General features: G+C 42.5%; 1 protein-coding gene across 7 annotated transcripts in view; it reads right to left on the reverse strand.

Annotated features, from left to right (window-relative positions):
- The window catches only part of PRDM2 (PR/SET domain 2), a 110,075-nt gene that overhangs the window by 44,347 nt on the left and 48,017 nt on the right, over positions 1-17,711 (reverse strand). The window lies entirely within an intron of this gene.

A 17,711-nucleotide genomic window follows, 5' to 3' on the forward strand; every position in this document is an offset into this window, starting at 1 on the left:
ATTGGAATGCAGATTTTTTTTCCCATTTCATCTTATGCCAGAAACAATTATCAGTCAACAGCATAGAACCCCCATCTGAGCAAATATGATTCACTGCTAAATAAAATCAGTAAAACTAGATTTTCTGGAGAAAGAGCTACCATATAAAGAAATCTGACAGCCACAATGAGTACATTTTAAAGACAACGCGTAGCATGATTCTGCTGTGCCTGCAATGTAAGGTGCATAAAGCAGCACATGAATAATTTAGGTTCTGGACTATGTTCTACTCTTCTGATGAACTAGACAAACCCTAGGAAATTCTAAAGAATGTTTCACTTTAAAATGGTCAGGCATCAGAGAGAATGCAAAATTCTAGAAGGCTTGCTCAAGCTACATTAAAAATTCATCACAACAGTGAAGGCTCATGCATTTGGTGATTTAAATGAATTAAATTTAGAACCATATGTAATTCTACATGCACCGCCTGCCTCTTCACTGGGGAGCTACCCAACTCTACAGCATAAAACCAGAAGTCAGCATGAGAGCACCAAAGCAGGTCTATCTCTTCTGTGTTCGGGGAGCTGGCGACCTCACTCAGATTACACAGATGATTCCAAACCAGGCAAGTCCCCACCTGGGAGGGTCCACATCGTACCATGAGTGGTCATCCAGGAAACGGGCTGCCCTGGACAGGGACCAGCCCTGACTCCCCAGAGAGGGGGGCTGTGCGTGCAGCCTCCAGGTCTCACTCACTCAGCCCGCCATCCCTACCACTGAATTCTCATCCTCCCATGCTACTGGAACTCCACTTTCCATGGTTACTTCTGACCTGGTAGTTACAAAACCCCAGATTTCTTTATTTGCCCCAAGTTCCTCTTTGGCATTTGATGGGATTTACATTTTGAAAATTTCTCTCCCCAGCCCTGTGACACTACCATCTGGAATGTCCTCTCTTCGTGACCATTCTATTACAAAAATCTTTCTCTTCTTCCTGCCCCAAAATGAGAGGGTCCTACAAAGGAAATCTGAAGACTGGAAGCATGAGTTCACTCAAGGCTGAAGAAAGACTTCAACAAAGTACTCAGCTAAGCAGAGGGTACAGACCTCAGAGAACAGAAATGATATGGAATAATGGAATGAATGGGCTACAATAAAAGGTAAGAGAGAGAACCCTGAATCCGAAGTAGAAAGAGCCCTGAAGATGGCTGAGCCAAACTTCACACACACACTCCTCTGAGCTTTATCTCATCACAAGAACCACCTAAACTCTCACAGCAAGTTTGCAGTAAAGCTGCGATTTTAATTCCCAAACAACTCACTATTCTATCCACCGTGTTCTACCAGCCTTGTTAGTGACACTGTGTGGGTTCCAGTATCACCCTTAAAAAGGATTAACTGTGCCATCTGTATTCCATGCAAGTTCCAGAAATTCATCATGAACATACAAACTCATTACACATCTTTCTGAATTTCTGAAAGGCAAGAGTGTGGTTTTCTTCCATGACGGCAGGCCCCAAACCAGATGAAACGCTTACGGGGAAAAGCGTAACGTCCATGCTGAGTAATTTCTTTCGAGGACTGAGAAAAACCCAAACCTCTAACACATCATGTAGTCAAGAAAGGGACCCAGCAGACAACAGCAGAACTGTTCGCTTACAGGATGGCCAAAAGGACGCTCTGTGCGAGCTGCAGAGGGTGGGCAGGGTTAGGCCTCAGCACTGCTTCACATGGGGCAGTGGGTAACATGCTGCAGTTGGCGTGATGAGTAGAGAAGAGAAGCTGGAAACAGATATGAAACTAGGTTTTCCACTAGGAATTAACAGTCCACTTCAATATCCTTCACGTACGCTTAGAAAAGACGACGACGACGAAGATAATGACTTGGTGACCCTGGAAGTCATCAAAAGGCCCTGACAGGACAAGGGGGGAGCCTGCGGCAGTAGGACTGGGGAGAGAACAGGGACTCAGAAACTGCCAGCAGAAAAGTCTTCCTCGTTGGTAAAGGCCGACAGCGTTACCCGTTGCCTGATGATCAGAAGTGGCCTCTACAACCGGCCACGGTGAGCTCAGCGGGCAAGCGAGCCCCTTCAGCCTTGGCTCCATCAGACCACGATGTTTCAGAGAGAAATGTGAAGCAGTAAGATGCTGCAATAGTTGGTTTTTATGAAGGCAATATGCTGTATGTTTTCTATAGATTGCTTTTGCACAGAGAATAATTTTGAAATGCACCTGGTACTAAAAAAATTCTGTTAAGCTCCTTGGGCATAATTTCAAATCTTTTTCTGTAAACTCCTCACCCAGAGCTGCCTGTAATCCTGGAAGCAAATTATAAAAATAAAACCTCTCTGGTTTTAAGTTGCTCCTGGTATTAAAACAGGACTCTAGGCTTTGCTTCAACAGAAACAATGGAACAAAGTTCTGGATTTTTCAGTGCTGTGGATCACAGTATAAATTCCTGGAATGCCTGCATCCCGCGCAGGGAGGGGGTGGGGTGTACAGCCTTTGCCGCTGGGGAGGCTCTGGCTCCCCAACTCTTCCAAATGTCAGGCTGATGGGAGGACAGCAAAGATTACATCTGAAGGGAGCCTTTAATTTCTTTTTTTAAAAAGGCTTTTAGCAGCTTTGACTGGTTAATTCCAAATACTAGAAATGGCTCCCCAAACAAACTTCAGAAATTTCAAACTAAGGAAGCTTTAAATTTCCTTACACTCTTGGGAACCTCAAAAAGTCTATGGCATAAACAAAATGTTGGAGACTAATTAAATACCTCTGAAACTTAAACAAGCTACTAGCCTGTTCTGCTTTATAATCATTTTCACTTCTAGAGTTCTTCTCATGGAATTTCAGTAGCCTTTATCTTACAGGGAAAAAAGGTGTCTCTAAAGCCTGAAAACCTTACATATAAAAAGTGAATTGGCAACTGCAAAGAACTTAATTCAAGTTCAGGTGTCAGTCCCCGGTGGCCAAACAAAGCAGGCCTGGGAGCTGCGCAGGAGGCGGTGTGTTAAAAGTGCATGGCAACCCTAAAACAGAGGGGACGGCCACACCCTCGAGAATTGGTTAGTCTCAGCTACAAGCAAAGTCTTTTTTTTCCCTTTCAAAGTCCACAATAAGTTTTATAACACTATATCCTGGTGAAATAATAATAAAATTTAGTTTAAAAATATTTTCAGGAAGTAAAATCTACATACAAAAATCTAAGTCAACACAATTGCAACATATAAAATTCATTCTTTACATTTGTGTACAGAAATGCTCACAGGAACAGTGGTCAAGCCATATCGCTAATTAATAAAAGTCAGGCTATAGTTTATCCATAGATGTAAACCAAGAGGATCTGCGTTAAGATGCTGGCGGGTGGCACCCAGTGACGACATTACTGATGAGGGTATGGTACCTGTTTCTCCATGTGTCTGTATTGTCTAATTTTTCTAGATGAACATTTGGTTACATGATGCCAAAAAAATTAAAAAATGATTTTTTTAAAGATATACTTACAAAAGCAAAATTAATGAGACAATTGAAGATGTTTCTTTTGGTGGAGATAAACACATGCAATTTTACATCAGTACAATTTGGAAAAGGCCTCAACTTTCTACTTTGGCCCACACAGCAAGAGGCACTGCTGAAGTGCTTTCTCTGCCATCTCCTACCTGTACATCCTAGTATAGCGCACAGAAAAACAGACCTTCCCCAGAAATACCAAGTCCAGAACAGAGACACAAAGATTTAAAAGGGATTTAAAGTACATTTGATCCTTGAACAACATGGGGGTCCAGGGTGTCAATCCTCCGGGCAGCGGCAGCTTCGTGGATAACTTACAGCCAGCCTTGCGTATACTCGGGTCCTCCCTATCCATGTTTCCGCATCCTTGGGTTCAACCAACCTCAGTTTAGTCCTTACTACTGACTACTGAAAACAATATCTGCATGTAAGTTAATCTATGCAGCTCAAACTCACGTTGTTCGAGGATCAACTATATTCAAAAACAAGACATTATTTAAACAGCCCAAACTGCTTAAGCCTTCAAATTACCGCTGTGAGCCTTTTGGTGTATATCCTTCAGCTTTTTCCTGTGATCACATTATTGCAAACAAAAAATTGATTTTTTTTTCTCCTTTGGAACAGCCACATGTCTCCTATTCTTCCTCTTGTTTCAATGCACTTGGTTACCATACCCATAATTATGTAAATCAAAAATCTAATTTAAACAATCACGCTGAGTGCCTCGCAGGTATAAGCTGAGGGTCAGTGTTTTGGTAGTCAGAGTCTTGTTCACTAGCTTTTATTTTGCCTCTCCTAAAATGTAAAAATGAGGCCATGGCACTTGAATATGACACATTTTGGTAGAGGTTTAAGAAATTTATTCACAAAAATTAAAGAACTTACAGGTAACTAAACTACCTAATCACTGGGACCTACCATGGAATGAGACCCTTTGATTCCAGTATACTTATTAAGACTCTCATTGCTGTTGCTAAATGAGCTCATGCCCTCTTGTTTAAGCCCTCCACTGTCTTCCAGCTGCTTTTGCACGTTCAGATGTGTCTCTGCTCCATCAGAAAAGAGCCTGGAGTTCTCCAGGGCTTGCGCGTGCACACAGGCCAGCACAAAATTCACCCCCTGACAAACTCAAAACTGCCGAGGCTGTCTTTCAGATTCAAGAAGCAGAGAAAGATCTAAAATGTGTTCTCTTCATAAGGTAGTTATTTTTGTAAATCACAAATTACATTTAAATTCAATTTCAAATTTTTTTCTCAGTTCTCCACCTAAGTACAAAATCCTACTAGCCTATTTAATAGCTCATCTCATTCTCAGATGTACTAGCCTACATCAGACTACTGTTCACATTTGGCCCAGGCTCATTATTCTTGCTAGATTAATTCTTCCTCTACATTGCTTTGTAAAGTTTCTGGAATAACAGTGAAGCAGAAGTAGTTAGATAATTCTTCTTGGGTGCTTACTAACTACAAGGCATTTTGCTAAGAGCTACAGGGAATACATATATATTACGACAAAGAGTCTGGCCCAAAGGAATGTAAAACGGAAATTATACGTCTAACTCTGTGAAAAGCAAGCCCGTTTGCAGAAAGGCCCTATTAGTGACAAAAAGCAAATTCTGAATGGAAAAATGTTCCAGAAAAATCTGTATTTCATTAAAAATAAAAAGAAGGGAATGCAGGAGGGAGGAAATCAGGCAGGAGGGAAGAGGGAAGGACAGGGAGATGGGGAGAGAGCTGGAGGGACAGAGACAGAGAGATGGATTTGCGGGAGGCAGGGTGGGGGGTTGAGAGGGGTGGCGAGGGGGATGTAAACAGCCCTCCAGCCAGGCGAAGCTGGGAGGCTCAGGGGACGGCTGGCCCTGCTACAAGCTACGGCTCTTGTAGGAGCACAGCCAAGGGGCTCTCGCACTGAGATCACAGCCTTTTAGAGATACTAAATCTTGCACAGTGCTGGTCTCCAAGGATCATCCCACAGGGTCCTGAGCTGACGCTTCTCTCTTTTGCCAACACAAGGGTAAAATAATGCTCCCCGCCAACCAGGAAGCCCAGGAGGAGGGGCTCACACAGGGGGGATCTGAAACACAGCTGTCTCCCAGGCCAGGTCCACGCTGGGAAAGGGGTCTCAGTCTCATTCCAGCTACTCATTTCACCTGCCCCCAAAAGGGTTCTGTGTCCCCAAGGTCACACATCTTCCCTGCAAAGAGCTGACCTCAACTAAAGTGAGGCTCGGGACTGGGCTCTCCCTACTCCCCTCCTCCGGTGCTGAGGCGGCACTGTGAATAAAACGGGGCCTCGGGGACAGAAGCCCTCAAAACGGACACACACAAAACTCAGACTGAGTTGCGCAGCCATGGACTATGACTTGAATAATGAGAAGTAATGCTGTTCAGGGCAGAGGGGAAGTGACTACGACACATCCCGGTGAAAACTGCCCGATACTGTCCTTGGGAGGAGAACCGGAGATAATGTGCGTAAAGAACGAACTCTGCACAGTGCCTGACACAGACTCAATAAATGGAATCAACTGTAAGGAGTATCCACAGTGGATCCTACTGAACAAATTACAGAAACCCCATGCCTGTAAGTCCAAATTGTCAGCATATGTTCCCTCTTATGAAGACAATGACATTCTGCTTCTACTAACAAACCCGAATCCATCCATTTGTTTTGCTCATTTGTTCTACAACGATTCACACAATCCCACCCAGGTATCATTACGGAAACATACAAGTCCAGTGGGGCAGACGTTTCACTGAGAGAAGAATTACATCAAACACTCGCTGACATCCCTATCAGTATGTATAAATGCTCTAATAGCAGAAATTGTGAGCACACCTCATTTTTTTAAAGTCCATATCCCACTTATTTTATTGCTTCTAACAAACACCCTCTGCTTAATTTTTTAAATTAAGCATACTAGTTCCCTTTAGTGGTTCCTAATCTCTTCAAGAAGAAACCTTAGTCTATCATGAACTAGCTGTGTGGTCTTGAGCAAGGCAACTAAATTCCGTGGGTCTCTGTTTTCTCTCCTGCAAAATAGGAATAATAATCACTGCCCTGACTCTCAGGCCTGCTGTGAGCCTCCGACGTAATAAGCTGCTTCTGAAGCTTCTGTTCTGTGTCTGCAGGACCAGGGGCTTCCGGAGAGGACTCAGCCCCCGTGGTGGTAACTGGGACCCTAGGGGGGTCTGTCATTCTGCCCCTGCAGCTGCAGGATGAACAGCAGGTGGAGAGCATCCTCTGGATGTGTCGTTCGGTCCCCAGGGCTATAGCCACGATAACCCTGGTAGAAGCTGGAGGGCCAGATGCCTTTCACCAAGCGGAAACGCCATACTGGGGTCGTTTGAGTGTGGTGGGGCCAGGCCGCTCCCTGCAGATCAGCGGCCTGACCTGGGAGGACGCAGGGCCCTACCGAGCCCACGTTAATCTGTGGAATTCCCGCATCACCCACACCTGGGAGTACAGCCTGCGCATCTATGTTTCAAGGCTAACGTGTTCACTGAGAAAAACATGTAAAGTAGACTTGCCTGGGAGAACATCCAGAAAAATGCTGGGGCCCAGGATGTGCCCCAGACCATTTGCAGCAGAACCTCTGGGTCTGTAGCGGGCAGAGAATGGGATTTAAAAAAAAAAAAAGAAGAAGAAGAAGAAGAAGAAACCTTAGACCCCTTTGAAAATCAGCTAACACCTAAGGCTCCTCTCCCCAGACAGTCATGAACAGCCATAAACACAACTTCTGGGGCTGAGACCACCTGTGATGCCATACAGTCAAGCTGCTAGTTCACGTGAATATGCGCAGACAGTACTCCTGCGTGATCCTGAAAAGAAAGCCCCAGTGCCTCAGACTGCGTGATAAACATGTTGCACAGATAATCAGGACACTTAATGATGTACAATATATAATTGTGCATAATAAATAAAACATATCATCAACTTAATCAGTCACTTCTCCTAAGAAAATAGCTCTTTCAAACTTTTGTTTTTCCCTGATTTCATATCCAGATTTCCTAATCTGTCATATACAGCACTGAAATAGCTCCCACACAGTTACCTTCAAGGCCGTCTGATAATATCCAAGAAAATGTATTCAAATTTCATCCAAAATGTCACCTGCATAAAATTTTGTTATAACCAAGTACAGTTATGAGTGGTTTGGACCACATAAACCTAAGACACACAGCAGGAAGAAAACAGTAAACCCTTCATTTGGGCAGCAAGCAGTGAAACACATTTACTTCTGCCCGTGCAACACATCAGACTCCAAGAGTTATCCAAGCCACCAACCTGTGTAACCACAGGTGTCCTAGTTTGCGTAACTAGTGAAACAAGACAGCTTTTAAGAGAGAAGCAGATGCCCGACACCAGAGGAATCCTCTAGTGTCCTGATGTGTATCTAGTTGCAGATCCAAAGCTCTGCTGTCTCACCTAATTTGCAATCTACTTAATTCACTCCATGTCACCAAAGCAAAACATAAGGATCTTCAAAAAACACGTTAGAAGATGCTGAAGCTGTTCATTTTTTTTTTAATCCAGAAGTGCCACAATAAGTCAAGAACAGGCAGAGTTATTACCACACAGCTGATTTTGCCAGCAATCACCAATTACAACAGACCCAGGTTGGTATGCCACACCCGCTCCTATGAGGCTCTCACTTAATGCTCATGGTAACCCTACAAGGTAGGTCTTATCCCATTTTACAGACAAGTAAACCAAAGATCAATATATGTAGAGTAACCCCTCCAAAGTCACACTACTGTTAACTGGTGGAGCTGGGGTTTGAACCTGGCCTTGTAATTCCAAGGCTAAGTTCCAGCACGCCACAATGAAGTCCACATCCTGTACATCTCCCAGCACTCAAAGGTATAACTGGGCCAACAATTTTTCCCTTCTCTCCTCCATCCAACGTACACTCACATCAGGCTCGTTTTAAGCAAGTTATCTATTTACAAAATACTGATCCAGTTGTATTTAATACAGAAGCAACAGTGAAGCCTGAGTAAATATACTTAATGAGCTTTAACAGAGAAACTGAAGTTGGGGGGAGCATAACAATCATTTTCTGTGAAAACAAAGTTTACCAGTTCCATGTACTTTCTGACAATCAATTGTGAGATTTAGAGAACCCTGCCTCTCTAAAACTGAAGAGGATCAGAAACAGTGTTAGTTAAGGATCACCATGAATTTAATTTGCTTTGGCATACAGACAGTAATTTACATTATTTTCCAGCCTGAATGCCTGAATTTATAATTTTGATGGAATCAAAACCACAAATAGATATTATGCTTAACAGTCAAATTTGATCTTGTTATCAAATACTTCTATGATCAAAGATACTTTCTGGATAATACACTGAGCAGCTAATAAAACTTCTAAAAACAAGCAAATCTGGAATCTTAAAGCCCCTGTTCAAAAATCCAGCCAAAATTGAGGCTACTGATAGCTACTCCTTTCTATTACTTGTTTTGGATGACAGTGAGAGGGAAACTTTAATTTCAACTCCAGTGTTAATAGTACAAATGTTACAATACATTATGTGTAAACAGACATAGATCAAAACTACAACTAACCAGCACCATGCTTGCTGCCTGCAGCATGAACCCAGTAGACATGAACATGAGACTTGCTTTCCATTGATGCTGGCATCAACACGTTTATGGAGAGGGGACCAAGGGAGGAGGCGGTGGGCAGTGATGCTCCCACTCCTCACAGAGACCTAAGACTTTCTGCTTCAAGCCAGTAGTCACTTTACTGCAGAGAAACAGGTTCTGAAAATCTCACAGATTAAAAAAAAATACAGCCAACAGAACCAGAGAGGTTTACTCTACACCTCAAACTGGCAAGAGAATGAGAACTGAACCTGAGAATGCAAACAGTAGAAAATTAACAAAAGGCATAGGAATTTCGGTGTTGCCGGTTCTAAATTGTCCTACAGCCTCCTACAACCACAAACACTGAGCATGATTCGGTTTTGGGGTTCTAAACCAGGGTGAACAAACCAGTTTGCCTTCATTTTTGTGGCATGTGGTGTCTCAGGAAACCTACAAAAGACTGCACCAAGAGGCAGGATTATAAGTACAAGAGGAAAAGACTGTTTATCACTGAAGATGTAACAGAAATAAGGGGGAGGAGGGTATTTTAGCCTAAGCAGCACTTACTGCTTTTCTTTTTAACCAAAGCAAAGATAATCCTCTGCAACTCTATGTAACGGGTAAAACACAGCTCTTTCATTAAGGGTAAATTCCGTTTGGTCATTCAGACACCGATTAAACTAATAAGAACATATCAACTTTAAAGTTCTTAAAATATCAAAATTAGCAAGAATTCCGGCTGTCATAATCTTCAGAATCAGGTATTTTTAAACACCATGCACATATAATATCATTATTTTGTTATTAGAATTAATCTCTCCTCTCTGAAACTATTCAACTACTCTTTGTATATTAAAAACATATTAAATTTACTATATAACAATTAAAATAATTATACGTTTACCACTGTATAATAATGAAAATTTCTGTCAAAAAATACTTTTAAATTTCAGGATCATGACCATAAAAATGGGAAGAGGAAATAAATAGCTACAAAAAAGTGCCTCAGAACACTCAAGAGTTTTCTAGTCCCTTACAATCCTCAGGACTTTTTCTTAATATATGTGTCAGGTTTTAACCTTTTAAACAAAGTTGCCTCCTCTTAATTTTGAGAGAGAAGGATAAGACAGAAAGAAAAGTGCTTCAGAAGTCTGAAAAATGAAAGCACAGATTCCTAAGCAATGGTCTGTCCAGCCTACAGTGTGAGTGAGGCAGAGGGGAGGGTGTTAACGACCTAACTAAACCTTTAAGGAGCAACTGAATAAAGCACTCTCAGTAAAAGTTTAGGTAGAAGAGGTCAGATTGTATCTTATTACAGCTCCAAGAAGTTTTAAAGCTTTCATACACGCACACATATCCTGAAGATGCTACTGTGGGATAAACGCAACGATCAACCCCTGCCCCACATGAGGAAAACTCAGGAGCGCACACAGACAGGTCAGGGCAACTCCTTTCTCGTTCTTGTTTCCTTTTCTGCTTTTCCTCAGAAGTGACTCAAGCCTCTAGAATAGGAACGGCTTTACCAGCAAACAAAACCTCTTAAGAAGCTACTGCTTCAAACAGTTCCGATGAACTCTTGTTAAAGGAACAGGAAAAAACCAAAAAACTACCCCTCCAAAAAACATTTTGACAAAACAAAATTTAAAAAATATGTATCTTTTATTGCTGTCATATCTTAAGACAGTGAAAGAATCTAACAAGCATGACTTTAATTATACCACAAACACATCAGAATTACACTTAAAATCAGTTTCTAGATTTAATTTTGAAAGTATGCTAATTAACATATGTTCATGATCTGTAACACTGAGCCTAAGAAAACTTTTTAAATTATCTTTTATTCAGTGGAATAGTCAGTCATTCTCAACAAAAGAACACTGGAGCAGAGAAGGAAGCTAAAAGCTACCGGCGTCTTGAAATCAACAATAAAGCAAAATGAAAGAAGCCCACAGCCCTAGATGCAAGCTCTCTGCCATCCGCACTGCAGAGGGAGTCAGGCCGAGGCAACGTCTCACTCTGTTCTCGTGGTTTCCAGGCTGATTTCAAAAATAATATAAAGCTTAAGAGAAATGAAATATTCATAGGAAGCCCAAACCAACAAATATGTCATTAAAAAAACACTTAACAGACAAGAGCTAGAAAGGGCTGAAAATCTAATGTTTGAAAAAACTGTTTATTTGAGGTGCTCAAAGGCCTACAATCGATCTACTCAACCCATAAACCCCAAAGCAAAAATAACTGAAGGCATTATGAGCTCTCACCTAACTTAGCTCTCCGATACCAAAGACTCCATTTAATCACACTATCTTATTACACAGGATTAAAGTGGGCAATTCTAAAGTGAGTATGAAAATTTATCTTGGCTAATTAGCAAAGCCTTATAAAACACTGCTACTTACTCAGTATATCTGTCCTACTTAGAAACATTATAAACAAACGCTGGATTTAGGCAAGGCGGAGCCACACAATTTAGCAGCTGGGTGAACCTGGGCAAACCGCAGAAGCCCTCCAGCATCAGGGTCCTCATCCACAAAGGAGAGTGCTCCCTACCTCTCAGGACTATTGGCAGGATTGCATGCGGTATATGGAGCCCCAAGCACAGCACTAGGTATACGAAGACCTGCTGAAGAAACGAGTAACTGCGCTCACTGCCACCATCAACAGAAAACAGCAGTTCATCACATAATGACATGATGAGTAGTTAAGTGTCAAATCATGAATATATCAAAGTATACCGTAATGAATGAGTTCAGCCAAGAACTCTTGTAATGTCTGACGCTGGTTTAACCTGAGTGGTAATGAACAGCTGCTTTCAGTATTTATTTTTTTCACTTTGAGAAACATCAGTCATGTTTTCAAATAACTCCTGCTTCTCCAAATCATTCAGCTTCCTAAACTATGTCAACCAAATTACTAACATTAATAAAAGCACACTTTAGAACTGTCCTTGGCAGCATGCAGAGTAGGAGCAGATGCTCTGAGTGCCAACACAGCACTGTGCCAGCCTGTCTGAAGCTGCAACTTCCCCTTCCCCCCACAACCTTTCAATGTGAGAAATGTCTATTAATTTTTAACCAGCATGAGGGTATCCTTGGAGTATCTATCCAATTCCTCAGTTCTTTAGGGACAACTTCAAATATAAAACTTACACACTCTCCTCTCTGTAATTCTACTATGAACATGAAATTCAGGTGCCATAACAGCCTACCTATAAACAGGAAAGTAAAACTGCCTAAGAAAAGGAAATACTCAATGAATTTTAAAAATAATAAAGAGTCTGTAATTTAGAAAAAGAACCTAGTATTTTTATCTAGGGAAAGCAAAGCAAATTGTTCTTTTTACTTTTAAATTACTCTGGATTTTCAAAAACTATTTTGAAGTCCCTACATCAAGGGTCTTTTTACCTTTTAGAAAACTTAATCATAATTAACCCCTTTTCCCTGTATTAGCAAGTCTCATCTTCCAGTTTCCACCATGGACAGAAGAACCAGAATAGCAACCTCAGAGCACAGTGTATGTCCCAACACATTCAATTATAAAGTTTGAAGCAGTTTTTAATCATGGCACATATTAGGATTTTTGCAAATTCATCCACTAAAACACAGTTGCAAAATCTGCAAAATGCTTTGAAAATTTTTAAGTAATCCACGTAATTTCCGTATGAACAAGGTTATACACAGCAAGAATCAAAGGCACAAAAATACTGACCAACTTCTTTACCTAAATTTGAAGCAATTCAGTAGCAGCAGCAGAATTAAAATTTTTTAAAAATTCCCTGACTCTTACTATTGAAAAGATATTAAAACTGCACTGAGCTTTTAAACTTAGACCACCACCACAACAGCAGGAATCAACCTGACAGGCAACCATCTCTAACTATCAACCGGTGCTCAGCAAAGGCATCACTCAGCTAGAGGCAAGAGCTCCCCTGGGGACCAAACAGGATCCTGCTCACTTGGGCCCAAAGTGACAAGCTTGCAAGCCATACAACATCTAATGCTGGGGCCGTATCTCCTCAGGATCGTAGCCACCTCTAATCGCTCCACGCCCTGCTCCATCACCTGCCAGCAAGAAATATGAAGAATGCCCTGTATGTGGGCACAGGACCTGCCCACCAGGCACCCAGAAGGCTCAGGGCCCATCTGCCATCATCCTCAGGCACCATGGCCAGGGCTCTATCATTCGGCCAGGCCTCTACCCTTCAGCTTTGCCAAGGAGCATCAAACAGAGCTGTCGGCTGCTAGGGAAGGCTGAGACATCAAACTCCTCTGAAACCTACCAGTTCTCTGCTTTTATTAAATGTATTCTCTACTTGTAATTTTAAATGGAACCAGCATTGTCACTTCTACTGCAATTGCCCACTGAATGTAGAAGTGGACAAGAAAACAGCATACTATGTACAGGAAAAGGCTTGGAAAACCTGGGTCAAATTCTGACTCTGACACTGGCAGAGAGAGCTTGGACAAGCTATCACCCTCCCTAGGTGTCTGCGGCCTCACGTGGAGCTGGTACAGACCAACCACGCAGAAGCAGAGGCTCAGCAGGAAAACCCACAGGGGGCTCAAGACCACTCAGCACTGCTCGGGGCTCCTTCTTCCGGCTGGCTGGGCGTTGCTCACCTCTGCCCACGGGCTTGCTTCTTCATCAGAGCCTCTTGCTGCATCTCTGTGTTCTACCTGTTGTCCAGCAATGTCCTGTGACCTCTCATGTGCCTGTGAGTTTGTCTTTCCCTAACTCTTCCCTTCTCCTTCTCCTCCTCCTCAATATCCTTTGCAGGAGTCCTCCCCACTGTGCTCTGCTTTTCGACCACAAAGCATCACTTCCTTTCCCACAGGGCTCCTGTCAAGCCCTCCCTATCCTGGAGCCTGCACACACATCACCTAGAACATCTAGTATGCGTGACCCATACTAAGCTGCCATAAAACAGACAGTAAGCTCCTCCTTGGATGTTTTATTCACCTCTCTGACCTCCCCTACCAGTCCAGCAGCTAAGTACAGTGCTGGCAGAGGAGGGGCCAGTGTGTCCATTTGCAGAACTGAGTTTTATACAGAAAGACTCATGCGGGTTTCTAGGTGGCTCTCTCTACACACCACCCCCACAGTAAATCTCCCAAATTGCTAAAAGAACACCCAGCTTGGACCCCCTTCCTAGAGCTCTCCACCCCGAGAACTTGACAGAGATGGTGTCATTCATGTCACAGTCTCTGAAAGGCTACCCCTGACGATCACACCAAACCTAACCACCACCAACACACATATACACACACACTTTATTAGCATTCAAGACCTGTCTTGTTCACCTGTTGGCTGGTGGTGCCCTCACTTTCCAGAATGTAAATTCCGTGAGTACAGGAACCTGGATTGTTTTAGTTCTCAACTGTAACTTCAGCACCTGGAATCGTGTCTGACACAGAGCAAACACCTGTTAAATGGGGGGGGGGGGGGGTTCGGCACGGACCATCACCCATTTACAACTTCTTGGACCTGAGTGTCCCTAAGCGCCCTCTGCGTGTCCTCCCTGCCCCTCTCCAGGTTCTAAATGCCCCCATCCTGCCACCCTTTCTAAACAAAGACTCGCAGGCATCCCAGTGCAGAGTCCCTCTCCCGCTCTCAGCATCAACAGTCCTACTGCCTGCACCATTACTTTAGCGCTTCTTGTTTTTTTTCTTAAAATGCCTGAGACTAACTTATTTTGCATGTGGATCTCTTACCCACCCCACTCCCCACCCCACCACAAATGGACCGTAAATTTCTACAGGCTTTGTCAACTTTAGAGAAGAAAGAACTTCAAAAAGGTGCAACTTTAATATTCTGTGTTCTCCACAAACCTAGGTTTTTAATATGAACAACTTTATTTGCAGAAATAGATGATATATTTGCTTTTTTAGTGGATTATAATTTAACTGTTCTGTGGTGACTGAAAGTCACTTAGATAAATACTAAGATCTAGTTCATTTGATCTTCTGGGACTATTTACAGTTTTTAATCAAAGATTATCTGAACCTGTTAAGTGATCTCAAGGAACTGTGCTCTTCATAGTTCATTACGGGTTTTGTTATAAACTTTCTGTCTCTCAACTGTCTAGCTATCAGCTGTAAAACTACTTGCTGCTATAAATAACTCTCCTAATTTCCTCCTTCTAATGTGCTATGGGATAGGAAAGTCAACAGGTTAGAAGCAGGCCTAATATAAGGGTGAATCAGCCTGGAGTGAGGCTCTGCACGGGAAGGGAGAGGGACAGACCACCGCATACCTTTCACAGCTGCCACATGAAAACCAACAACTAAGTGATGCACAAACCCGGCAGCTCCTCTGCAAGACCCGTGCAAGTCACTGTCAGCCACATTCTGTCGGTGGCACTTACAGGTACCAGGGACCTGCATGCTGCAGAGCTGTTCCTTTTCATGATCTCATCCGCTCTTGACAGCAAGTCTGCGAGGTTAGGTAGCACAAGGGCCATTCTGTGTTATGACACCTGGTTTTTCGGCTATGGAAACGGCACCCCAGAAAAGTGACATGATCTGCCCAGTGACACACCTAGTAAAAACCCAAGGGCCCCACACCTTTTATTCCTTCCACTAAGCACACATGTATCCAGACACTGCTATTTCTTTAGAGTAAAAGAACTTCAGGTGAGGCTCCTACGTAGCCAAGAGAGCAGGGCAACACATTTCGCTATTAAAAGTCTGTGTTTTAAAAGAACACTTGCCAACAGTCACTTACTGCTAATGAGCAAATTCAATCCCTCATTTCTCACAAACAAGGAACAGAAATAAAGATGATAAATGCTTCTAAATTTGGCCTTTCTATGTTACTTCACAGGTTCTAATCTTCCCATGGTTCAAATGAGAATTACTTGAAACACCCAACACTGAAAACCCTCCCTTCCTCTCTATCTGAAAAGTTTCATCTGTCCATCCAAGCAACTTCTCACGTTCAACCTCATTATAGGGGCTGCTCAGACACGTTAAGAAGTTAGGCTGAATTACAAAGGTGAGACACCAAAATTCTAGTTTGAAATGCGTAACATATGTACACCGTTGGCCCCTGGCAAAACTGCATGCTCCCTGGTCACAGCCGTGTGTTCTCTTCCTTCTTCACAGGTTTGTGTGCGTCTTTGTTCGTCAATCAACAAATATTTACTGAGGGCCTGTTCCATGATTGGCAATTTACTGATGTAGCTATCGCCTGTCTCCCCCGCTAGACCACAGGCGCTGGGAGAAAAAGTCACGGCTGCTTTTCTGCTCACCATTGCCCGCCTGGTATGACCTAGCAGAGTGCCTGGCACACAGCAGGGGCTTAACAGACATCAGTTCAATGAATGAATAAGAGACAGACAGAGACAGAGATAGAGAGGGAGAGGGAGAGAGAGGAGAAGGGGCTGCTCTGTATGTAAAGGAATCAGGGCTTTTCACTGCCCACAACACGCCTCATGATCCACCAGCGATCTGATGACTTCTAAAGGCACCACATGCAATGCACAGCTGTAGGCACGGCAGCTGTCATGCAAAGGAGCAGAGCCCTAGAACTGTGAGGAATTCAGCCCTTTGTTTCTCTCCGCCTGCCTCCCAGCCGAAATGAAGTTAGGGCCACTGCCTGTCTACTACCTGCCAGCTGAATGTCTTCAACATCTGGCTTTCAGAAATACTAAGTTAACATTGCTACCGAATGAAACTTATCTTGATTTATTCTCTGACATCACTGCCTGAAAATATATTTAAATGTCTGAGATCACACTTAGGACCTAAACAGAACCAAATTAATATAAAAAAATTCTCCATTTCAAGTCTTTGTAAGCTAACTTAGTTTTTATAGAGTATCTGACTTAAAAACAAAACGGCTGGACTATTTAAACCCTCCAAACTTAAGACCATAAAGAGCAAACAGGCCTCTTTACCAGTAAGCTGTTCAAAACAGAAAAACAGACTGTCAAGCTGAAGAGTGAGTTTCATGCAAGCACTTTAATTAAAACTTAAGATTCAGTGGGTTATACTCAGCTCAGAGTAGTTATAAATAATAGGAATAAAAGGATAACAAGAAATATGAACTACTTAATGTCAAAATTCAGCAATACGGGCAGGTATAAACAGGAAGATGTGTAAGTTCACATATCACTAATAAAGCAAAAAGTTTACTTTCAGTTTTTTCCTCCACATCCAAAAAGAAAAACAATTAAGGGATAAATAGAAAACTTACAGTAATGGAATGTTTCAAACATGCACACCAAAATATGCTGAACAGAGGAAAGCCTTAGCATGAATTTGCTATTAAGCTATGCACACACATTAAATACGTGAGTTAGTTATGCTCGGTAGCAGAGTCAAGATTCCCTCTCCCCCACCAAAGTCCAGCCCCTGCAAAACACAACTTACCTGGAAAGGCTGGTGACATTAGTTACAAACAAAAGAACGCTAAATAGGGGAACAATCTGAATTATGTGAAGAGTTAGCAAACAATTATGCTCTAAGCCTAATATCAACAAAAATCTCAATACCCTGTTAAAACAGTCAACAACAACAAAAAACAAACAAAAAACACCTGGCAAATTTCTACACCGTGATCATCTAACTGACTCAAGATCAAAATATTTTATGTCCTAAAACTGTGACAAAAATCACATTAGATAAACAGAGAACA

This window comes from Vicugna pacos, chromosome 13, assembly GCF_048564905.1.
Source record: "Vicugna pacos chromosome 13, VicPac4, whole genome shotgun sequence".
Taxonomy (NCBI): domain Eukaryota; kingdom Metazoa; phylum Chordata; class Mammalia; order Artiodactyla; family Camelidae; genus Vicugna; species Vicugna pacos.